Raw genomic sequence first — 25280 nt, 5'->3', positions numbered from 1 at the left:
ATCAATTAGGACAGGGAAGATCTCTACACATCAGATCAATACTTTCTGTACTAAGAAATGCAAACTGACGGGGTCGTTACTCAGAATTTTTATTTATTTATTTAAGCGATTCCCCTGCTCACTTTTCTTGGGAGAAAACAAGGGGCTGAAGAAGAGGAAGCATGCACAGGGTCAGAGCCAGATTTAGATGAAGAGAGACCCTAGGCTGCTCCACTTGTGAGGCCCCTCCTAATTCCCCACCCTCACGACTAGAAGAAAATGGAAGAGGGTTATAAACAAAATTGAATGAGGATGGGTATTTAAAATTCTGCAATTCACAATTTCTCCTCTAAAGGACATCACAAAACTTCATCAAAATTTGTTTGTCTAAGTTTGTCACTTTCAATGTACAGAATGCTCAGTGTGGACAACCTCTCTTGAGACATTGTGGCCCTTAATTCACTTTTAATTCTTTTGAGTCTTGAAAAACTCCTCTCTTCCGAGCAGTTAGTGACTATAAAGCTAAGAAATAGCCGCAAAATTGCCTCCACATTAGGAAAGGCCATCTGATTTTTTTCCCTTGTATATTATTTGATAAAGGTCTGCATGAGTGCTCTGCTGTAAGCCTATGGCTTTGTCTCACGTACAGTTGAAAGTGCAAAACTTCATCAATAAGTTTCAGGTCAATATTTTTTGGGTATGCTTCCATCAACAGTTCAACACCATGCTGAATTTATTGCTTAGATGCTATCAACAAGAATGGAAAAAAAACAATTGTGTAACATCACTGTATACAGTACTTCTTTTTAAATTGGCTTCAAGTGCATCTAATATAGGAATAAAGGATTTTATCCTAAACTTAACTCTCGAAGAAAGTGTATCTAAGGCAACAGGTGGACCTCTGTCATTTCTTTGCCGTTCCCACACTCTTTGTCTCCTTATTTTGTAGTTAACATTTGGCAAGGTGGCTTTTGCTTGTTTCTCAAGCTCATCAAAAATTTCTCTTTAAAAAATCCAGAAGTGAACTGTACAAACTTGCACAAGAACTCAATAACAGGCCTGATTTCTGAAGGGCTTTGCTGACCTTGTGAAAATGACCTAGCACACGGATTTATAGATTCTGCAGACTTTGGCTGTGAACTAGGGCCCCACAAATTTTTTTTTCAAGTTGGGCCCTAGAGTTTCAAATTGGGACCCACTGGCATTAAAATGCCCTTGCATGAAATCTTGGGTTTGCAATTTTGAAAGAGGGGAGACTGTCTGTTGGGCGGCAGACGGGCTGCAGAGGCCTCCTAGATTTAGAGACCCTACCTTCAGCCAATACAGTCTATGCAGCCTATACAGTATACTTAGCCTATACAGTCATATCTCATGTTGCATTAGGTTCATGTTGCATCTTTTCGGCTTGCGAACGTGGCAAACCTGGAAGTGTATACTTCCGGGTTTTGCTGCACGTGCAGAAGCGTTCTGTGTGCTTTGCGCATGCGCAGAAGTGCTCTATTGCGCTCTGTGCTTGCGCAGAAGTGCCGCTCTAGTTGTGGACTTTTCAGGGTGCAAGCGGCACCCCAAAATGGATCGTGTCCACAACTAGAGGTACCACTGTACACACTGGCAGAGGAAGAGGAGTGCAGGGGGGAGCGCACTGCTCCAGGCAGTGCAATCCTGGTGGGGTGACATCACGGCTGCCCCCCGCCCATGCTAGGCGTCATGCCCCCAGGACGCGCGCCACGTCCTGCCCAGCCTGCTCTTTGCCCCCCGGTGCCAGAGCATGAAGCTCCGCCACTGACTGTACATAAATCGGGCACTGCGCAGGGTTAAGCTGCAGTCCGCAAGGAAAGTTCCTCTGTGCGGTGTGGGGAGATTTGCTCGTGGGAAAGGATGCACAGGTTTGCATGAGTCGCTTTCCGTCCATAGTAGGGCAGCTGGGTGGCTGCTTATACACCGCTCGTCCCCCCCCCCATGGGACAGCTATTTGCATGCGATGGACAGCTGCTAATTTATATGCATCAGTATAAACTTAGAAATCAGGACTAGAAATGCAATGCAATGTGTCTCAGCATAGAAGGGAAGATTGTGACCGGGTGGCCCCTTTGTCTGGTGCCCTGGAAATGGCTGTGTGTTGGCAGCATCAAAGTTCTCCCTCCTTGCGATTTCCTTTCTCCAACAGAGGACTGTCCTCCTCAAAAGAGCAGGCGGCCACACTAGTGGATTTTGCTAACCTAGCTAAAAAAAAAAAAAAAAAATCTTCTTCCTCCTCAATTTCTAAATCAGGCCAAGCTGGGTAGAATTATAAAAGTTGCTGGGAAATGATATTTAATGAATTGAAAAGGATGTTCAAAATAATCTTCGTAAAAACAACAACCAGAAGCTTTTCTTTTGGGAATTATAGGGACAGAACTTCCTAAACTGTATAGAAATTTATTTATGTTTGCTACTACAGCAGCAAGAATGTTACTTGCCCCAAAATGGAAAGAAGCAGAACTCCCAGCAAAGGAAGAATGGATACAAAAACTTATGGAATATGCAGAAATGGAGAAACTTACCAGAAGAATAAGAAATCAAGACAGCAAACTTTTTACTAAAAAAAAGGATGGAAATGGTTTATTGAATATTTACAAGCAAACTGTAAACAGAAAAGAACACTGGCAGGATTACTGTAATAACTTTCAGTTTTATAAGAATATATATTTAAAGTAGATGAATAAATGAGTAAGTAAAGTTAATTTGGAATATGCAGAAAATATAAAAAATAAATCTAAGGAACCGCAGAAAGAGGGGGAAGGAAGTCAAATTTGGAAATGTTTAAATGATTGTAAAATTAATGAAATGTATAAATTTGAAAAGTATAAATAAAAACTTTAATAGTAATAATAATAATTTTAAAAGTTGCCCCTGAGACGTTATTAGTAACAACTCAGTACTTTAGCAGGATTAACATAGAATGAACAGTGAAGATATAAATGAAAGGGAACTTTAAAAGGAAAAAATAAATAAATACTGTAAGGTAATAATTAGAATACGCAGCAATAAAGACAAAACGTAAGAAACCAGAGGGGGTGGGAGGGAAGCCGATTTGATGGGTTGACTTTATTGAATTTGTATAATTGTTGTAAAACTGAAAATTTAATTTATTTATTTTTTTAAAAAAGAATTATAAAAGTTGTTGGAGCAGAAGAATGCAGAAACTTCTAGGGAGATCAAACTGCTGGGGACTTAATATTAGACATGACTTCCATGAGAATCAATTCAGTCTGGGCTTAATGTATTTTATTTATTTTACAATATTTCTAGCCGGCTAGTCCTTGAATGTTTTTAATCACAGAGCAGGGAACAAAATAATAAAAATAAACAGAAAAATAATATACAAATAAAAAAATCAACGTACAAAATTTACAAAATCATATGAAGCCCAATATACAGGACCGTATCATCAACAACAAAATTACAACACTAGGCTCCAGTGCTGAAAGCCTTCTGGCAGTTCCCTCCCTGCGAGATGTGAAGTTACAGGGAACCAGGCAGAGGGCCTCCTTGGTGGTGGCGCCCACCCTGTGGAACGCCCTCCCAGCTGATGTCAAGGAAATAAATAACTATCTGACTTTTAGAAGACATCTGAAGGCAGCCCTGTTTAGGGAAGTTTTTAATGTTTGATGTCTCAGTGTGTTTTTATATTTGGCTGGAATCTGCCCAGAGTGGCTGGGGCAATGCAGTCAGATCGGTGGCATATAATAATAATAATAATAGGCAGAAGGGTGGGGGAAGGAGGGTACAAAAATGTAAACTTACAACCCTGCGAGGTAGGCTGAGCTCACCCAGTGTCAGAAAGTGAGAAGGAGGGGAGAGCCTTCCTGCTGCTTTGAATTTTGAATTCTGGTGCTGGAGGATACTCTTGAGAGTCCCATGGACTGCAAGAAGATCAAACCTCTCCATTCTGAAGGAAATCAGCCCTGAGTGCTCACTGGAAGGACAGATCCTGAAGCTGAGGCTCCAAGACTTTGGCCACCTCATGAGAAGAGAAGACTCCTTGGAAAAGACCCTGATAGTGGGAAAGATGGAGGGCACAAGGAGAAGGGGACGGCAGAGGATGAGATGGTTGGACAGTGTTCTCGGAGCGACCAGCTTGAGTTTGACCAGACTGTAGGAGGCTGTGGAAGACAGGAGTGCCTGGTGTGCTCTGGTCCAGGGGGTCACGAAGAGTCTGACAACAACACAGTAGTATGAAAACGGAAAAGTGAATCAAGCTATCACAGCCCTTCTGTGGTTTCCGGACTTTGGCTGTGTACACATTACTGGCTTAAAATGCACTGAGGTCCTTTCCCCTGTCCACATTTCAAACTGTGGGGTGGGGGAAAGCACCAGAACACAGTATTTCTATATATATATAAAAGGATTGAAATAGATTGTGCCTCCTGTTGTGTCCACATGGCTTCAGAAACCATCAATGGGAGCTCACTGGATGCAGAGTAAACAGACATAGCTTTTGTCTTCTTCTGGGAGGACCTGTTTTCAAGCCCTGCAAAAATATGGCGCATTCCCAGTTTCCACTGAAGGCTGTGTATGCCTGGGTGCTCTCTTGGGCTGTTCTTTTTCATTCAGCTCTGGGGAGTCCTCAGAAATCGCAAGTGCACCAAGCTACCCGATGAAGGAAGCAGATGTCACCCGAGGACGATTTTTGCATATGCACAGTAGCAAAGCCTTCTTTTAATTCAAGGATTTGTCTGGTGTGGCAGTGACGGCCAAGCTTTTAAGAGCCACTAAGAACGTTCAAAAAAGTGGAAAAACAGCTGTAAGATGCTTTGCATTTTAAGAACCTTCCTACATCAGCTGTTGCTAACCAGGGACCCTCCAAATGTTTTAGACTACAGCTCCAGAACATCTGGGGGCCCTCAGAATGGCAAAGGGTGTCCTACATTTTGGAACGTTGTTCTTTACTCCAGAATTTTACAGTTCCACATAATGGATGGGCTCCTTATTTGAGAAACGCAATGACCCCTTTGAACTCTTTAGATCAGAAAAACAACAACATGCTGTACTGCTGCAGTGTTGTGTTTTTGACATTTTGATCTGGCAATCCTAGCAAAGAGACCTGCAGTTCAGTAAACTGCTAATTACTTCTGCAAACAAGCTACTAATTACCTTTTCCTCTCCAGCCTGTGGTCCGAGGTTCAGTTTGTCTTGGAAATGCATCCAGAGTTTGTTCTTGAGTGGTGGCTGAGTTTGCTCTGATGACCTGAGGGAAATGCAAACTCCTCATGGAAGAATGTGGCAGATCAGATAGAGGAAAGGTTTTTTGAGCCTTTTTTTAAAAAAAAAATCAATGCCATGTTAAGCCATTGGCTCGTTTGCGTGCAACGCTAATTCTGGCTGTGTGGTTTATCTTGGTTTACTGAGGAGCAGCATGCTTGGGCACACTGCCCAATCAACAGCCCCCTTAGTGCAAGCCACAACTGCGAGCCAACCTGGTTTGTTGCTGCCTTGCTGATCTTGTGTTTGACAGGAAGCAACAAACCATGGTCCCTGGTTCAGACATAAGAGGAAGCCAAGGCTTCCTGGTTTATCTTCCCTGCTCCCAGGGGAAGGAGCAAAACAAGAGGGATCAGGCAGCACAGTTCAAATCTTACCTCTGCCATGAACTCACTGGCTGGCCTTAGGCGACATACCCACCAACATTTCTCCGATGAAAATAGGGCTGTCCTATTCCATACCCTTCCAACATATATAAAAACATAACATTAAACGTAACATTAAAAAGATGAATTAAAATTGGCTAACAAGAGACAGAACACCAGTGACATCTATTTGGTTTTTTATTTGACAATGTTCCTATTCACTCATTCTGTTTTTGGCTGAAAGATGTTGTATCTGGCATCCACGAAATTATCCCCTCCGAGAGTATGTGACTGTTTAGTATGTTCTTAAAGGTTTTTAATATATATGTTTTGAAATCCTATCTTTAATTGTACTGTTGCATCACTTCGGTGTTTGCCATGTTGGGTCTCCACTGGTAGGAAAGGTGGGGTTTTATATACTGTACAAATTCTACATGCATTCATGCAATTCTCTGTCCTGACACTAGGTGGCAGAAGGGGCCAAGAGGTTTCCACTTCAATTCCAGAGGATGGGAGGGATTCATATGTCATCCAGTGAAAAGGTGGGTCATCATCGTCCCCCCCCCCCATAAAATCATGTTGATTTTACAGACTGGGTTCTTTGTGGTGTCATTGGTTTGACGGTAGCAGATTCACCTTTCCCATTAATATGATGCAATTTATCTTCATGCAGCCGTAAGAATGATGTCACAAACTGGAGAGATGTGGGGGAAAGTTACAGTCGGGAACATCTTGCTTTTCTAATGTACATAAGCACCATAAATGTGCTGGTCAAGCCAGTGGCCTGTTCTCCTGTTCTCACAGTGGCTAACCAGATTCCTATGGGGAAAATGGTATATTGTATTGCATAAAAATCTTCATACTGCACATTTTGAGGAAGTTAAACCTGATCTTAAAAAAACATTAAACTCATTCCAAAAAAAGATTTAAAAAAATATATTCAAATAATAATAATAATTCTCTTTCCCCACCCTGAAGGCTTTCACATCTTTACATCCAGATAAATTCCACTGGACTCATGTAAGGTGGTTTTTTTTGGTGTTTTTTTTTTTGGAAAGTCCAAGCTGATCTTCTGTATTGACGTTTTCAGATTACTTTGGGCAATGAATTTCTGTGTTGGTGATGCCTCACTTACTAGAAGAAAAGAGACAAGCATTATTATTATTTTAATGCAGTTCTCTTCCAGAAACCACACAAGCCATCCCTGGTAACTTTTATAAATATGTATATACACAAGCTCAGTTCTGAAGTTGCTTCCAGAAATGTTTTAATCATTTAATAGCTCTGGGACTTTGACACTGATGCACTCCTCTAACTACTACGAACAAAAGAAGAGTCCTGTCCCATCAGACCAGAGGCCCATCTAGACCAGTATTCTGCACTCATAGTGGCCAAGCAGATGCAACTGATATTTTTTTGGGACACAGCGTATGAATATTAACATTTACGTTAATTTTATCTGCCTTTTATTTAGTTGGAAATTATAATAACCTTCCGTTGAGGCAATACCACACCGTCTGTAAGTCTGCTGTGTATGCTGTTTTTGTATGCACTGTCTTTGTTCAATAGCGTGTTGCTTCTGTTGCAATTCCACCATGAGAGCATAGGCCCGCTTCATCATTTTGGAAAATAAACTATTGTAAATACTAATGCACCCCCTACTTTGCATGGGATTAAAATTATGCATACAAGTATTTCTGCTTATGGGCAAAGACAGGTGGAGGTGGGAGTAATGTTTTGTCCTAGAACCTTCAATAGAGAGACAGCAGAGTGCCGTATTAGCACCTCAGTAAAGGCTGAATAGCAGAGGAAGGTGGTGAGTTTTGGTGTATAACATTGCAATTGTTAGGCCAAAATGCTGAGCTCCACATATTATTTTTGAAAGAAAGAAAGAGGAGAAAACCTTAATGGAAATATTTTCCACACCAGATGCACTCTGCGCCATCTACTATTATTCTGTTTGCAGACTACTTCCACTAACTGGTTTCATATACTGCATTGCATTTGCGTTTATCTCCCACGGAGTTCAAGGTGGCTTACGTGATTCTCCCTCTCCTCATTTAATCCCCGCAACAACTCTGTGAGGTAGGTTAGCTTGAGAGTGAGTGACTGGCCCAAGCTCATGCAGTGAGCTTCACTGCTGAGTGGGGATTCGAACCCTGCTCCCCCAGGACCTGTTCTGACACTCTGACCGCTACGCCACCACTGGTGAAACTTCACTGGGTCATTTTGAATCCCAAACTTTGCAACAATTTATAGTAACAAATTACCAAAATGTTGGAGTTTCCAAAACTGATTTTAGGCTGTGGCTTTAAATGCGCCCTGACAAAAACAAAAGTATAGGAAATTTTAATGAGAAGCTTTATAACCCAAGGTCAGGTGGTCTATCAGTCACATGATTCCACAGATGGGATGCAACCGCTCCCCTCATCCCTGGCCACTGGTCATGCTCGCTTGGGCAGATGTGAGCCGGAGTTCAAAACTTCTGGTGGGCACCAGCTTGGGGAAGGCTCGCCTGATGACCTCTAACAGCTTTAGGCAACCACCGAAGTGCAGAAGAACACTTGACCTTTAGTCCCTTCCCCTTCGCGAAATTGCCACAGTGCTGGCAGTGCAAGATACCCTCCGGGGCTGCCTTTATCACATGCTGCCACTTCTGCTTTTGTGGCTGGTCATCACATGGTGTTGCAAGGCGATAATGCCGCAGCAACATCAGCAGGTTTCCTGGGGGTGAGCTTGAGTCTGCTGTTGGGGTTACAGACGTATCATGTGGATTTGTATCTGGATTCTAAGAGCGGAGTGGCAAAAAAACGGGTGGCCAAACTAGGCATGATGAGAATCATGTGAGCGGTTCTCTTCTGTTGTTTTTTTTAACCATATAGCAGCTGTGACGGGTGGGTGTTAATCTTGATCAGCACCAGCAGATGTGCAAGAGGGGATTTAACCCTTTGCTCCCCACTGTTCCTATGTTAGTAGAGGATGGGGTGAGGAGGCAAAGTTTGCAAAGACCAATGTGACTGGTGTCAGAGCTACTTTGGCCATGAGGTTTCTGAGAGCTGGTGTCAGGGACTGAGTGGACACTGAGCAGTGGTGGGTGGATTCTGATGAGGGGGCACTGGGAGAAAGGTGGTTGGGACTGACTTGGAAGAAGGGAACAATGATCTGGGGGAGCCTGTAAGAGCCAAGAGTCAGAGGCAAGAGAAGCTGCAGGACCGGAGAGTGAAGAACAGGTGCAGGAGGAGAGAGAGAGGTCAGGCTGGTGTAGAACCAAGAGCTTCTATGCCTCCACCTCCTGCCGCACCTTTCCTGCTCCACTGGCTCCCAGGACCAGTCGAGGAATGAAGAGGGAGGAGCAGAAGCTTTGGGATGCAAGTCTCATCAGCCCCAGTCAACACAGCTGTGGTTCAGGTACAGATGGTATGGGAACCAAGCAGGTCCTGGCAGCTGAATAATCTTCAGTGACTGTTGCATGATATACGATATCTTTATTGTCATTGTCCCATACAGAACAATGAAATTGAAAAACTACATAAAACATTCAAAACCCCCTAAAAACTCCGAAACACCATTTTAAAATACAATATACCACAGAGACTCCTTATGCTGCGTTTAGAACCAGAATTGCATTTGCGTAGAAACTGTTTCTCAGGCGGCTAGTCCTGGCCTTTATACAGTGGTGCCTCGCAAGACGAAATTAATTCGTTCTGCGAGTTTTTTCGTCTTGCGAATTTTTCATCTTGCGAAGCACGGTTTCCCATAGGGTATTAACGGTTTTAAGAAAAAGGAAACAAACTTGCAAAACGTTTTTGTTTTTCGTCTTGCGAAGCAAGCCCATGGGGAAATTCGTCTTGCGAAGCGACTCAAAAAACGAAAAACTCTTTCGTCTTGCGCGTTTTTCGTCTTGCGAGGCATTCGTCTTGCGAGGTACCACTGTAACCCTATACCTTCTTCCAGAAGGCAGAAGCTGAAAGAGATCATTTCCGGGGTGTGCACTATCCTGCACTATCTCTGCAGCTTTCTTATGGCACCTGACAGCATAGATTTGATCCAAGGTGGGAAGAGTGCACCCAATTATTCTCTCTCCAGTCTTTACAACCCTGGACAGCATTGTTTTCTCCCTGGCCGTGCAGGTCCCAAACCACACACACAGACCATAAGTTAATACACTCTCCACAGTGCAATGGTAAAATGCCATCAACAGGTCCTTTGAGAGATTGTTTTTCCGGAGGATTCTCAGAAAATATTGATGAAGGAATCTTATTGATGAAGGAAAGTTTTGTGCATGCACAGGGCATGTCCTACAACACTGATGGCTTCCAGAGAGTGTACATTCCGCTCTGGCATGTCTCATTAGTGGGTGGGTGTTGCAGCCATGCAGCTGAAATTCATTTCCTAGTGGGTGGGTGAGGGGTGAGAGACTCACAAGCAAGAGTCCATGCGCTGAATGAGGCCAGCGTCACACACAGCCCACAGTTCTGTCCAGATACATTTGGGGAACTCTAAAGCAGGCCGGATGTTGTGCTTGCAAACGACGCTCTCCAGGAGCAACAGTTTCCTTTATGTTTGTCACCTGAACTCTGTGTGGCTAGTAGAGAGGGAGCTCTGTTGCGTATGGTCCAGACTGCTTATGGAACATTGCAAGCATGGCTGCTTCCAGCTGTAACCATGACAGAATTAGTGAATCTAGACAGACCGAGAGCTAGGTAAAACAGGGATCATCTGGCTGCATAGCTTGCAACCTAAAGCTTCCTTACTAGCAAGAAATCCTTCATTAAAATAATGCAGTAATAATATAATAAAAATAACGAGCCCCCATCGTACTGCTGCTGAAGTAGAAAAATAAACCCAAAAAAGTGGGCCTTGCGCAATGCTGTGATTCCTACAAAGGGTGTGTGTGATAATATTAATAACATTTTGTAGTATCAACATATTAAATAATTATATAATGCTATAATAAGAAAAATGAGCCCAATTCGGCTGCTTCTGCAAGCAAGAAAGTGGGCCTTGTGCAATGCTGCGATTCCGACGTAAGGGTTGCGTGATCATAGTATCAGTATTAATAACAATACTATTTAGTAATAAGGGACGCGGGTGGCGCTGTGGGTTAAACCACAGAGCCGAGGACTTGCCAGTCAGAAGGTCGGTGGTTTGAATCCCCGCGACGGGATGAGCTCCCGTTGCTCAGTCCCTGCTCCTGTCAACCTAGCAGTTTGAAAGCACGTCAAAGTGCAAGTAGATAAATAGGTACCGCTCTGGCGGGAAGGTAAACTGTGTTTCCGTGCGCTGCTCTGGTTCGCCAGAAGCGGCTTAGTCATGCTGGCCACATGACCCGGAAGCTGTACGCCGGCTCCCTTGGCCAATAAAACGAGAAGAGCGCCGCAACCCCAGAGTCAGGCACGACCGGACCTAATGGTCAGGGGTCCCTTTATCTTTTATTTAGTATTAATAATATCTTATCTAACGTTAGAGTAAGAATAATGAGCCCCAATTCTGCTTCTGCAAGAGCAGAAAAATAAACGGATAAAATGCTGCGATTCTTGCAAAGGGGCTGCGCATAACATTAACCGTAATATAATAATCATGACAATAATCGTAATCACAAGGAGCCCCCGTCGTGGCCCGGCAGCAGCAGCAGCGGCCAAACTAACAGTCCGGGAAGAGGAGCGGGGGAGAATCCTTCCGCCCCCGCCGAACCCGAGGTGGGAAGTGGGAGGAGCCACCCTGGCGCGCCGCAGCCAACCAGCGCCGTCCTCTCGGCCGCCCAATCGGCGGGCTGCTTCCAAGCGGCGGCCCGTGGGCGGGCCTTGGCGGGGGGCGGCGCCGCCGCGGCCTCCTCCGCCTCCTGTGAGGGAAGGAAAGGCGGGCAAAGCCAGCGGGCGAGGCGAGGGAGCCGAGCGAGGAGGGAGCTGGCGCGGCCGTGAGGGGAAGAGGAGAGCGCGGGAGAAGGAGAGAAGGGGCCCGGAGGATTGCCGTCCGCTGAAGCCGCCGTCCCTCCGCCGCCGGGAATTTACCTCAGGCTGGGCTAGTCGCCTTCGCCGCCGTGCATGGAGCGGCACCGCGGTGGCGAGGGCGGCGGGCAGGCTCGGGAGCCGCCGCTCAGGAAGGGGAGGAGCAGCAGCAGCAGCCGGGACTGGAGGAGCCTGCCCGCCTCGGGGCTCTGAGGGGGAGAGGGAGAGAGCGCGACACCCCCAGCCCCGCGTGCCTTCCGCGCCGCCCCCCCCCCGCCCGACGGCCTCCGTCGCTTGGCAACCGTAAGTCTTCCTCCCTCTGAGTCATCCCGCCGCCTGCTCCGCCCCCCAACGCCCGCTGGCCACGCCCACAGGCAGGGCGCGCGCGGGCGTGCTTGGGGCCGACTTGGGATAAAATACTGGGGGCGGGGCCAGGCAAGCCCCCCCCACATAATCACATGACGAGGGGGCACTCACACTATTTGAGTGGTAGTGCCCATCAACTAGGGGAAAGGGGCTGGCCCCCTCAAATATTGGGGTGGGGGGGCGGCGGTTGCTAAAGGCCCCTTGGCCGCTATGATGCAAACATGTATGTGTGTGTAGATACATACATACATATCTGTGTGTGTGTGTGTGTGTGTGTGTGTATACACACACACACACACACAGTGAAACCTCAGGTTACATACATTTCAGGTTACAGACTCCGCTAACCCAGAAATAGTGCTTCAGGTTAAGAACTTTGCTTCAGGGTGAGAACAGAAATCGTGCTCCGGCGGCGCGGCAGCAGCAGGAGGCCCCATTAGCTAAAGTGGTGCTTCAGGTTAAGAACAGTTTCAGGTTAAGAACGGACCTCCGGAACGAATTAAGTACTTAACCCGAGGTACCACTGTGTGTGTATGTGTATATATATATATATACGTGTGGGTGTCTGAAGGAAAGTTAGATTGGTTATTAGCCAACCCCCACCACACCACCTAATAAACTATAATTCCCAAATCGCCCCCACCCCATAAAATATAATCCCCAAATTGCCCCTCCAATGTGTTGTACCAGTTTGCCCTCACCCCAGTGAGCTATTACTGTACCCCCTAGATTGCCCCTCCAATGAACTATAATCCCCAAATTGCCCCCACCCCAACGAGTTGCCAGCTTTCTTTTAATAATGATACTTCCATCCTAGTAACTTTTTACTCAGAATACAGTAGACCCATCTGAAATGCATGGGCATGGCGAACCTTACAGTGAAGTGAAATTATTCATTCCTATGCATTTCAAATAATAATAATAATAATAATGCTTTTTATTTATACCCCGCCCTCCCCAGCCAAGGCCGGGCTCAGAGCGGCTTACAAGCAATAATAAAAGCAAGTTAAATGATTACATCTTAAAAACAAAATTAAAAATACAACATTAAAATATTGAAACATTAAAATATTAAAATGTAGCCTCATCGCAGGAGGATAAGGAAAAGAAAAAAGAAAGAGAGGGAGGGAATCAAATTGGCTCCAAGCCAAAGGCCAGGCGGAACAACTCTGTCTTACAGGCCCTGCGGAAAGAAATCAGATCCTGCAGGGCCCTGGTCTCATGAGACAGAGCGTTCCACCAAGTTGGGGCCAGTGCTGAAAAGGCCCTGGCTCTGGTTGAAGCCAATCTAACTTCCTTAGGGCCCGGGACCACTAGGGTGTTGCTATTTATGGACCTTGTTTATGGGCCTGTTCTGAGTACGGCTAGCATTGGGTTCAACCCACAGGTTTTTTTTTTAAGGTTGTATTCAACTAACTTTTTACTTAGAGTAGACCCATTGAAATGCATGAGCATGACTACCTTAGTGAACCTAAGTTATACCCATGCAGTTCAAGTGTGTTGTGAGCGTGGCTAGCATTTGGTACAGCTCACAGTTTCTAGCGTTTGTGGAAGCTGAGATATGAGGTAAAACATACAGGCAATATACAGGCCTCTCTTTTTGAGAGTCGAAAGCTGGCCTGCCCTTTCTCCTCCTCCTCCTCCCCCTTTCTGGGTCCCCCCCCCTCACCCAGCCACTGGAAAAAAGATTCCTGTGGATGGATGCCCATGCTCCTCCCCCTCTTTCTATCTTAATTGTGGAATAGGGTTTGGGAGTTTGCTTGCTTGGGAGGAAGTCTCCCTGGTGCTTACTCCCAGGAAAGTGTGCATAGGGCTACAGGTTTAACCTCCTCTTGCTTTTTATTTATGCAGCTTATTTTTCCCATATGTGATAAATGAGAAATTATGTTTAGCTTATTAATTGGTTTCATGCACAATGTTATGCTCTGAACACTTCAGGAGAAGAATACCCTCTTCATGTTACTTGCTTCAGCAGTTATTCTTCCTCACTCTGTCTCCATTTGCTTGAATCAATAAATGCATATTGATCTCTGTTTAAGGGCTGAGTTTAATGGAGGAGAGTCTTTAATGCCTGTGTCCCTCTCCTCATCCCTTTCTACAATGTCATCTTCCCCCCAATACACTGTGGTTGATATATTGGCATAACACTTCTCTATTTGGGTGATAGTGGTGGAACTTGGTTTAGAAAATGCCCCTTGCTGTGGCTTTTGTTCCGCTTTCTGAGGTCATTATTAGACTAGTTATTCTGTTCTTCCTCCACATGCTTGAAGAAGTACCCTTCAGGTTTACAGGCCCTTTCTTGTCTCCTTGTTGGAATGTAGGATTGTACCAACACAGGCTACTTGAGTATTGTCTACTCCATGGATAGGCAAACTAAGGCCCAGGGGCTGGATCCGGCCCAATTGCCTTCTAAATCCAGCCCGCGGATGGTCCGGGAATCATCGTGTTTTTACATGAGTAGAATGTGTCCTTTTATTTAAAATGCATCTCTGGGTTATTTGTGGGGCATAGGAATTCGTTCATCCCCCCCAAAAAAATATAGTCCCCCCCAAAGTCTGAGGAACAGTGGACCCATCCCCTGCTGAAAAAGTATGCTGACCCCTGGTCTACTCATATTGCCACCAGCTTTTCAGCCTTTCTGTAGATCAATGGCTTTTCAGAATGGGTTGTGAAATACAGTGTTTCAAGATATTGTTATGAGTTACATTGTTAACTTGTTACTCTGTTAAAAGGCTTTAGCTCCAGGATGGAAAGAGAATAATTTTAGTGGGAAATAGCAGTGCTACTTTGAATGCTTGGATGACTTAAAAACAAAAAAACCAACAAACTAGGAGCCTTTCAAGCATATTGTTCCTGCAACATGGTGGCAAGGGACAACACAGTCTCAAGCTCCTAGACTTACTTGCCTCTTATTCACCATTATTTGAAATAAACTTCCAGTGTGTAAAAGCAGAGAAACTTCTCAATCCATGCAGACCTTCTGCTTTCTGAATTTTGTGAAATTGCAGAATGGAAAGCCGTGAAGCTTTAGGGTCAAAATAAACTTTGAGTTATTCTGGACTTTTCAAGTAACTACTGTTTATGAGGACATGAATGAAATAAAAATGGGTTTGGGATAGCTAACTTTGATGCTAACTGTAACACTTACACCCTGCTTCTGTACATGCTTTATTCAAAGTGAGTAGAAGCAGAATCTGCAACAAATGTTTGGTATATAACTCACCAATAGAAGCGCATTCAGAAAGTCATGCTATCCTATATGATGCTATGAACTGCAAAGGGCTCAAGCATCACAAATCACATTGCCTTCTCCCCACTCTTCCCTTTGTGCTTTGCTTTTTGATTGTTTCTCCCATCTGACACAAAACATTCTTGGGCTTGGAGGCTACTGAGCATGCTCAGTCCACATTGGCCTTGTTTGGGGTTGTTGTTGTTTTCAATGAAGGTGTTGTACTTTTGCATATCCTGCTTCACCCAGCCAAAACTTAAATTTTCCTCTTGCCAGAACTCGGCCACCTGAGTTTGCTGTTAGAAGGCATAATGAGCCTTCAGCTCAACTTCCTTGTAGAAAAATGTTGTGCTAATATTACCATTCAATTACATTGCCTTTTGGACTTTCTCCAAAATTAAGGGTTTCTTATGATGATGTATGATAGTGAAAAAACCTGAATTACTGTTTCTAAAACCTGATGATTGAACTTGGTTCACTAAAATATTGCTTTCATTTTCTACCTGTTCACTTTATTTGCCTAGCTAGCTAAAACTAAAATACACCTACATCCTTAGGGTGCAGCAGCTTGTATCTCCATTTTATGTAATTATATTCATAATTGTTTTATAATTATTGTTTGAATAGATGTAAGGTGTGTGTACGCATCTAAATTCCACAAGTAAACCAATGGGCACAATTTTAGAGGCTAAAGTAGCACATGAAGCGGTTGGCACTGATTGCTGAGTAAACCACCTTTTGGATTGGAGCATGCTCTCATTATGTCACGGATTGCTGGGATAAATGTGCACAGAGGTTTATTTGTGATAGGTAAGAACATAGGAAGCTGCTTTATGATACGTCGGACCTCTGGTCTTTCTGACTCAGGATTGGCATCAGTTCTCCAGGGTTTCAGGCCAGGATCTCGTGCAGCTCTAGCTAGAGATCCTGGGGAATTGAACCTGAGATCTTCTGCATGCAAGTCAGATGTTCTACCACTGGGCTGTGTGTTACACCTTACAGCATAGGTGATGGTCATATGTGATGGTCATATGGCAAGTTGTAGCTATAATTGTTCAAAGTTCAGACAGAACAAATTTCGTGGTATGTAGTCAGATGCATGGGCTAATATAGTTAGTATAATGCACAACCCTGGGCACACCTCACTGTGGAAAGGAAGCATAGAAGTAAATTAAATAAACGACTTCAAAATCCAGCATTAATTATCTCAGTCTTGCCTGAGTTACTTGCCTGCTAGCCAGCAGCAAATAGTTAAGCTGCTGTACTTTGGAGAGCTGGCTTATTTTGCTTCTAGGCCTGCTGACCTGCCACACATAATCTAAGTGTGTATGGACAGGTGGGCTGCAAATGTTGTTTTAACTGGATTACTGGTTATATGGTGAAATGTAAAGGAGGGGAAATTATTCCAGTTTAGCCACTCAGCCTAAAATTGGGAGGCCATACCTGTTTTCATAATGGAAAGTGGGGAGATTCAGTTGTGCTTTGTAAAATGCTTGTATTTAACAACATGCCCTCAGTTTGTTCTCAGATGGATCACAACAAGTTTGCATCTACAGGAATGTGGGAGAAAAGGGAAGGGAATGTGCTTGTATCTGAGAAACAGGCAGAAATGTACTAATAATGCAATATGCAATTAGAATTACCTTTTTCACAGAGGGTTGTTTTCACTCAGTGGATATAACGATATTTGTTTTCCTGGCCTCATATTAAATTAATTCCTTAAAGGGAGTATTTATAGTATGGGCTAAGGCATAGATTAAGAAAATGCGGCCCCTCCTCACCCCCAAAGTAGCTGTTCGGGCAGGCTGTGTTTCATAGCAGGATGAAATCTGGCTTATTCTCTCCGAAGCTGATGTTCTGGAAAAGATCTAGGCCCCTGGAGACATATTGCAGATCCAAGGTGGTGACATACGAGCTGTCGTGTCTTCTGACTTCATTAAAGGCCCTGTCTTTTCCGGAAACGTCTTGGTTCTGAGTGTGCTTAGTAGATGTGGCTTAACCAGCGCTTTATATCTACAGGGCTTCTCGAACAGCTGTAATGGTTTTCAGCAAAATGCCTTTCTGATTGCAAGAGATTGTGACACAAATGCTCACTCTGTCAGGATTGTGGAACTTGGGGTAGTTCTTGCTTGTATGAATGAGAGAAAACGGTTGCACTGCTTCTGTAGTATATCAGTTTTAAGCAGCGAAAAACTCTTGTGTATCAAATACAGTTGTTGCTGATCTCTCTTCACATCCTGGCAAACCGGATGTCGCCTTTCACATTTTATCCACAGTCTGATTAGTTCATAGTTGCTTTGCGAATAAATAAATCAAACATTACTATCTCAAAAAAAAATTAATGGCTAACATATGCAGGCTAATGGTACACTGATGGATTGATGATGGGGGGGAGGAGAACTCAGCTTCCAGTTTACAAGGGACTTCCCTATCTGTTCATCTGGAGGCACCTCTGGACTCAGCACTGGTGACCAACAAAGTAGCTTTTACAAGCCAGGTTTCATAGCATTCAATGTAGTGTAAACATGTTCGTTTGTCCTCAAAGGTATAGGGCAATAGTTCCTGATCTGGCCAACAGGCTAGATCATTATCTCCTCCACCTCTCTGGGCCATGTTTGACAGGTGTAGGAGTGTGCACTCACCTGCCAATTACCTGATGTCAGTGTGATGTTAGAATGACATCAGGTGACCTTTTTTTTTGCATGCAAGGGCCTTCATAAGCCCCTTTTAAATCGCTGGACAAGATAGCACTTTAGAAGCCCCTTTGAACCAGCTAATGAGAACAGTGCTCTTCAACTTTAGTTTCCAGATATTGTTGGACTCTCATCATCCTAGAAAAGGTTACCTGATGGTCAGGGGTGATGGGAGTTGTAGCCTAATATCTGGGGATGCAAGATTAAAGAACACTAGGTTCTTTTCCATCTCCCAAAGCATAAGAACTGGATGGGCTGGTTTGCTGTGCTTTATGTGTGTTCTAAGGCACCTACCATGATTTTCTAAGGCACATACCATAGTAAGGTTTCCCGACATGGACATTTCTAAAATGTGGCTTGCCAAATTACATCCTCGCTATTGCCCTGGCATCAAAATCTCATCCTGTCTTCCAGCTTTCTGTGTGCCTCGACTCTGCATGCAATGTTTGTGTTTTCATGTTGACACCATTCTCCCAAGCCCTAGGGACAGGGTGGCTTAGAAATGGGAAAGTCTCTCTTTTTTTTGCTAAGTGTAATTCCTCCAGCCTAGTATGATCCCTTAGGGAAAAGGTGGTTTGGCATCTTTAGAAAAGCCTTGCCTAGCCCATACTACCCTATTGAACATATGCAACTGCCTTTTATTGAGTCAGACCCATTGGTTCACCCAGCTCAGGACAGTCTGCACTGACTGGCTGTGGCTTCCCAGGCTTTCAGGCAGGGAACTGGTGTCCCTCCAGATGTTGTTGGATTTCAAATCCCATCAGCCTCAGTTAGCTTGGCCAGTGGGTAGGGATGGTGGAATCTTTAGCAGTTAGTCCTTCAACATCTGGAGGGACCATGTCGGCTACCCTATGTTCTGGGGGGGAAATGAAGCAGATTACATGAAGGGAAAATCCAGAGGGGAACGGTGATGGGAATCATTACACTATAATCTTGCCCAGGACTATATGAGTCTACTCTATTAGGCGCTCTGCCTTTGTGATTCTTCCATATAGCAACAGGTGCAGAATTGATCTTTGTCTCTCAACCCTATTCTTGCACTATGTAGTTTTGCCTCACCCATGAGCAGGGCAGTTTGTGTGTGTGTGTGTAAGTGTAAGTAATGGAATTCAGAAGCATTATGCTTAGGGCTGTGTAAAGGTTCTCAAAAGCCACCATTTAACTTCTAATAGACCAGATATTTTGGAGTTTCCTAGCTCTGCTGCATCATATAGGCAACAGCCATATGATTAGTACAGTGGCACCTTGGTTCTCGAACGTAATCCGTTCTGGAAGTCCGTTCGACTCCCGAAACCGTTCGAAAACCAAGGCGCAGCTTCCGATTGGCTGCAAGAGCTTCCTGCACTCAAGCGGAAGCCACGGCAGATGTTTGGCTTCCAAAAAACGTTTGCAAACCGGAACACTCACTTACGGGTTTGTGGTTTTCGGGAGACAATTTATCCGGCAACTAAGCCGTTCGAGAACCAAGATACCACTGTGTATCATAGCACAGAAGCCTACAAAAACTACTATTCTACAAAAATCACTAGCATGCCTGAATATACACATTCTTTATGTAGCCATCTGAAAGTAATTCTTACTCCCAGCAGGTGAGTAGTAGTTACTTAAGGTTCGTTTACCTATTTCATATATTTAGATGCTACTTAATACCAGTCTCTTAAGTGGTTTAGAACAACAACAACGACAAAGGCACCCTATATACAAGAAACAAAACTTTTTAAAAATATATGCTTGAGATGCATATTTTAGCATCCACCATATTTCTGTGATTGCAAGTTGTTTTAAACTGTTTTCAATTTTGTGTTTTAGTTGTTGTCCCCCACCATGGCACCTTAGGGTGGAGGGCAGGTAATAACAATATAACACCAGAAGAAACAATCAAATCCCAGAAAAGCAAAAAGGATAGCAGAACACTTTAAAAACAGAGTCAGGGAAATGACTCAATAGCTTGTCCACCAAATAACTGCAATGTGGATGGAGGATTAGGGAGAGGTATGGTCAGCAGCCATCTGCGCCCCACCCATCTCCAACTATATCTCTTTCTCCCTGCCATTACTTACCATAATCTCTCCTACCCATAACCAGGAAAAGGAGCACCATTCCTTCTCTCTTTACCCTACCTCTTGCAGAGGCACATCCTGATTTATGTACGGCACTCACTGCACTAACATGTACACATGACGGCCATCTTCCAGTCAATTTACCTTCTCGAAGCATTCACAAAGCTTGTATTTATGTGGTTCCCAGTGGCTCCAGAATGGTTAATATGACCTTATTGGACTAACTACTTATAACACACGCCAATTCCATGCTATTTCGAAAGCTGCTGAAATGGACTATCATTTGTTATTCATCCAAACCACCACCTTGAAAGTGAAGCTTGGTTGAGAACAAGCCTTAGCTTTATAAAGGAAACAATGACCTCGCTTGTGGAAATGCGTAAGGGGTTTTCCTCTTGTGTTGCTTCTTATTACAGTTAATTGTGGAGGTTGCCTCAAAATTCCTGGAAGGGTCCTATCATTGTATGACCAATATATATGGTACCTATGCATAGGTATGGAAATGAAAGACACAGTAGGCAATAGAAACAAAACATGCACTACAAACTAAGTTTTGGAATTACTAGATTCTTTTGGTGGTTGAGAACACTACCTTTTTGCAATATACCGTATTTTTTGCTCTATAAGACTCACTTTTTCCCTCCTAAAAAGTAAGGGGAAATGTGTGTGCGTCTTATGGAGCGAATGCAGGCTGCGCAGCTATCTCAGAAGCCAGAACAGCAAGAGGGATTGCTGTTTTCACTGTGCAGTGATCCCTCTTGCTGTTCTGGCTTCTGAGATTCAGAATATTTTTTTCCTTGTTTTCCTCCTCCAAAAACTAGGTGTGTCTTGTGGTTTGGTGCATCTTATAGAGCGAAAAAGACGGTAATGGCATTGGACCAAGGGCAAAACGGCATAAGTGTGTAAGAGTGATGGGCTAGGAATCTAGTTGGTCACAGAAGTGACAAAACTAGATTTAGTTATGGCTTCGCATTTTCCGTCATTCTTTTTGGCACACAAGCAGCTGCCTTATGATGAGTCAGACTGTTGGGTCCATCTAGTTTGGTAGGTGCTACACAGACTGGCAGCAGCTCTCCAAGATTTCGAGCAGGGAATCTCTGCCAGTCCAAAAGACGATGCTGAGATTTGAACCTGGGGCCTTCTACATACAGTCAGATGTTCTGCTCTTGAGCTATGGCCCTTCCCCACATCTCAGCTGTTGACCTCCACAACTCTCTCATCATATCTTTCTCTTTACCTTGGATCAAGTTTTCACTCATAAGCAAAACCTGTTGTGCGGTGAGGACAGTCTTCTAGTTCTCGCTGTGTGTTCACATACACATGTGCTGATGTACTCCCATGTACTGTTCCTTCCAGACATTTGTAGAGAAGCCTGCTCCACTTCCAGTTAGCAGTGCTTGACTGGGCAGAGCAAAAGTCCAGTTCAGATGTAATTGACTTATTTTTTTATATTCTGGGGTGTCATCCAGGGATGGAAAAAATGACAGGAAGGAAGGGAGTGATTCTTTTCTCTCTTTCTCATGCTAAATATAGAATGACATTAAAACCTGGGAGCAGCAGATATTGGCGTGAAAGGAATTCTGGCCCATTTTAATGTTGTCTATTTCCATACTTGATTTGTTACGAAGTGGTGACTTTTTGTTGTAAACTGGATGGGTCTGGCCCTGCCAGGGGCCTCTGGGGCTAAACTATGCTGCATGCAGTGTTCTTCCAATGCTTGAATTTCTGTGTTAGGTTAGGAATTGGTAACCACTTTTCTCTCTCCCTCCAGCTCTGGGAAAGTTTGAGAATGTACCGGATGCTGTGAAAATGCTTGTGGGTTTTCTTTTCTGTTTTTTGTCTGGGGATTTCTAGAAGAGAGAGGCATAATGGGAAGGGAGCGGATGGCGTGCGTGGATCACTAGAACCTGCCATGCTTAGTGCTACAAAACAATTCAGCAGATGCAATGGCAGGAATTGTTGGGGATTTTATTTATTTTTTGCTTTTGTGGAAAAAAAGCTTCAGGTCAGTCTTTCTAGAGGGAAAGTATTTTGAAATTTGCTAGCAAAAACAATCTGTCTTAAATTTCTGAATGTGAATAGGAGTTACAGTTTCAGCTGCATCAAAGATAACTGGGTTTAAGAATTAAATGTGCATACATCTCTAGTTCATAGTGCAGCTAGTGTCCAGCTTCCAGTGGATTTGCTGTCGGCAAAAAGAGCAGCCGGGCTCCTTGGGCTCCTTTTCTGATCCTGATCAGAATGCACAGGAAATGCATGTGCATTCTGCGTATTGACTGATTTAACTTGTTTATGTGTCATAAAAGCCAGGCAATTGAAACTGTGTGTGCCTTACTACTGGGAACCAGGAGTGCTTATTGTTAGCCATTTAATAAGCTTACCCTTTAATAAGCTTATGCCATTTTTATGCAGCTGTGTAATACTTGCCAGTTCTGTTCAGGCCAGACTGAGGGAATGTGTTTTGTTTTCCAGTCATATTATGGACTTTTAAGTTGTTTCTGTTGTGGTTGTTGCATAGGTACATATTCTGCATTTGGAATGGGGGCATTGTTGACCAGTGTGGAGTTCTGGGGTTCATGGTCCACCCTCAGTGAAGTTCACACTGCCTCTGTAGTTTTGCAGGATTGCTTGCAAACCAGACCAGCATATTGTTGACAAATTTTAAAATACCTTCTGCTATATAGGCTTTTATCATTGTAAGTTGCTTTGAGACATTTCGTTACAAGTGATGAATAAATCCAATTAATACTGTGATTGCTACCACCAATAGGCAAGCGGAAATGTTGTTTCTGAATCAGCAGTCTATCTCATTTCACAGATAATAACTCTTTGGGATGTAGTTCTGACCTTTTGTAGCTAATGTGAACTTTTCTACTGGAATAGTCTTAATTCCATTCTACCTCCAAAGATAGCATATGTGGCTCTTTTACTTCTCTACGTATATTTACAGCATATCTGTGGTAAGTTAGGCTGAGAGATAGAGGACTGGCTCAAATTCACCCAGTGAGTGTCATGTCTGAACAGGGACTCTATTCCTAACTAGCATTGGGATGATGATGATGAAAAAGTCTTATATTGCTGTTCATTATAATGGATTTCAGCATAGTGTCATCAGTACACACATATGCATAAGAAATCCCAGGACTTTAGATGTGTTTGGCAAATTGGATTTTATCTGCAGTACCACAAAATCACTTATTAAAACAAGTGCCAGTAAATTAGATAGCATTACAGGAATATGAAAGTGACTTCTGCTTGCCAACAGAGTGAGAGAGCAGACATGATCTTTTTAGTCTCAATCACCTTGAGGTTTTTTGTCCACATTAGAGAGAGGTTGCCTAGATTTGTCTGTAGGACATACCTAAAGGCAAAAATGCCTGCTCTTTTTCTACTGATGCAAGTTAGTATTAAAAAGTACAGAATGGGAGCACACAGAGGTGTGGCCTTTTCCCTGCTTTGCTGACGCTTAACAACCATGTGCTGTCTGTTTTTGACAGTCATGGGATCCTCCCTTGGCCTAAATGCCCTGTAGGGTAGCTGCGGGTTCTCTTTTGTTTTCAACTCTGAGGACATTCTATGAATGGGATCTTTATAAAGCAGATTATGGTGCAGGTCACATGCAGGTCCAGTTTGGCATCTCCTTATAATTGCGACTTCACATTGGTATTCTGATAATTTAATAAATCTTAAGGAAACTTTGCTAGTCCATGCAAGGGGAGCAGATCTTGTGTTCATTGCTGCTTGAGTACATGCAACCATGTGTAGCAGACGAGTGTCCATGCTTATCAGCATACATCCTAACCTGTGTACAAAGGGCTGCTCCATTTAAATGCTGTTAAACCTCTTGAACAAGGAGGGAAGGATTAATTTTTTAAAAAGGGAGAGGTTTTGAAAATAATCTCACATTAACTGTTGCCTCCTTCTGGACCAGCCTGGTGTATCTCATCGGTTTGACAAGCAAACGTGCAGAGCTTTTTTTTTTAATGTGCATGCATAACTGCCAACTGGGGAAAAGGAATATTAAATGCTTTTATGGGAGACTGCACCCCCCTGAGATGGAGTGATCATCTCCTAGTTGCTGCTTATTATCCAGGAACCCAGCAGATGATTCTCACAGTCCAGGTATTCATAACCACCTCCTAATTCAGGAGTTCTGTGCCCCACCTGGGAGAACTGTACCAAGCCTAAATTGTAATTTGATGGCATTTATAAAGCCCACTCCTTTACATCAGGATGGGGAAGTGCACAACTTTGACAGTGGGTTGGGGCTGCCACCTAGCAATCACCTGATATCTATATGCCATTGGCTAGTTCAGAGGTCAAGCCGGGGTGCAAAGAAAGAATCTTCTTTTAAATATGTGGGTGTGGTTAGACCAAAATGTCCTGGCAGCCAACCTTTGAATCCTGATGGGCCTAATTGTTCCACCCCCTCATTGACCTAGTTCTGCCCAAGATGCTCAACGGGCTTAGGCCGCGGGTGGGAACCTCTGGCCTGTGGATCATTAATCTGCTCCCCCCGCTTGCAAATGGTACCACCAAAGGAGGAACTGGCTGCCTCATGACCAAAAGTGCATGTTATATAGCAGGGGTCAGCAGACTTTTTCAGCAGGGGGCCGGTCCACTGTCCTTCAGACCTTGTGGGAGGCCGGACTATTTTTTTTTGGGGGGGGGAATAAACAAATTCCTATGCCCCACAAATAACCCAGAGATACATTTTAAATAAAAGCACACATTCTACTCGTGTAAAAACACCAGGCAGGCCCCACAAATAACCCAGAGATGCATTTTAAATAAAAGGACACATTCTACTCATGTGAAAACACGCTGACTCCCGGACCATCCGCGGACTGGATTTAGAAGGCGACTGGGGCGGATCCGGCCCCTAGGCCTTAGTCTGCCTACCCATGTTATATAGGATTGCTTGTGATAAATTTTGTGTGTGTAACGAAATGTAGGCATATGTGTGGGTTTTTATTTGAAAAGGAAATGCAGATGGGGGGCTACCTTCCCACCGCATGATTTTCCCAGTTAGAAGCCTCTCTAGAGTGAAACTTGCTCCAAGGAGGCCTATTTTTTTTCTCTAGGAGGCAAACAGCATCTTGGGGGTTAAATACAATTCCCTCCTCCTGTTGCTGTTATGAAGAAGTGGGCAGCCTCCCATAGCTGCCTCTGCCTCTCTTTCCCTCCTAATGTTTAGTTTGGCCCTTAGAACTATGCCTTGGAAATGCATCTGTCCTGCTATGCTCAGTGCAGTGTGGCTCCCAGTTTGTCTTTAGGATTGCAGCCACAGAAGGGGTTTGATGTTGGTTAAGGGGGGGAATAGTGAAATGTTGCATTCATCTCTTAAGCTTCGATGACTCTTATGGAATTCCTGTGTGTGAGGTTTTGTTTTGAGT

The 25280-nt window shown here is 43.9% G+C and overlaps 1 protein-coding gene and 1 long non-coding RNA gene across 3 annotated transcripts in view; one reads left to right on the top strand and one right to left on the bottom strand.

Moving 5' to 3' along the window:
- Positions 1–2782: 2782 nt before the first annotated feature.
- LOC309540145 lies at positions 2783–11294 on the bottom strand. Its single transcript, XR_014223066.1, has 5 exons — positions 9517–11294; positions 7080–9252; positions 6560–6722; positions 3762–5275; positions 2783–3094 (listed from the first exon to the last, which is right to left on the bottom strand). It is a non-coding gene; the product is annotated as an uncharacterized lncRNA (long non-coding RNA).
- Positions 11295–11491: 197 nt separating this feature from the next.
- Positions 11492–25280, top strand: part of PTPRA (protein tyrosine phosphatase receptor type A) — a 148370-nt gene continuing 134581 nt past the window's right edge. For both annotated transcript variants that reach the window (XM_082236403.1, XM_082236402.1), the window contains exon 1: positions 11492–11839. The gene's annotated coding sequence lies outside the window, so the exon portion shown is untranslated. The remainder of the gene's footprint in view (positions 11840–25280) is intronic.

This window comes from Podarcis vaucheri, assembly GCF_965113315.1.
Source record: "Podarcis vaucheri genome assembly, chromosome: 9".
Lineage (NCBI taxonomy): Eukaryota > Metazoa > Chordata > Lepidosauria > Squamata > Lacertidae > Podarcis > Podarcis vaucheri.
This window is presented reverse-complemented; position numbering and strand designations above follow the sequence as displayed.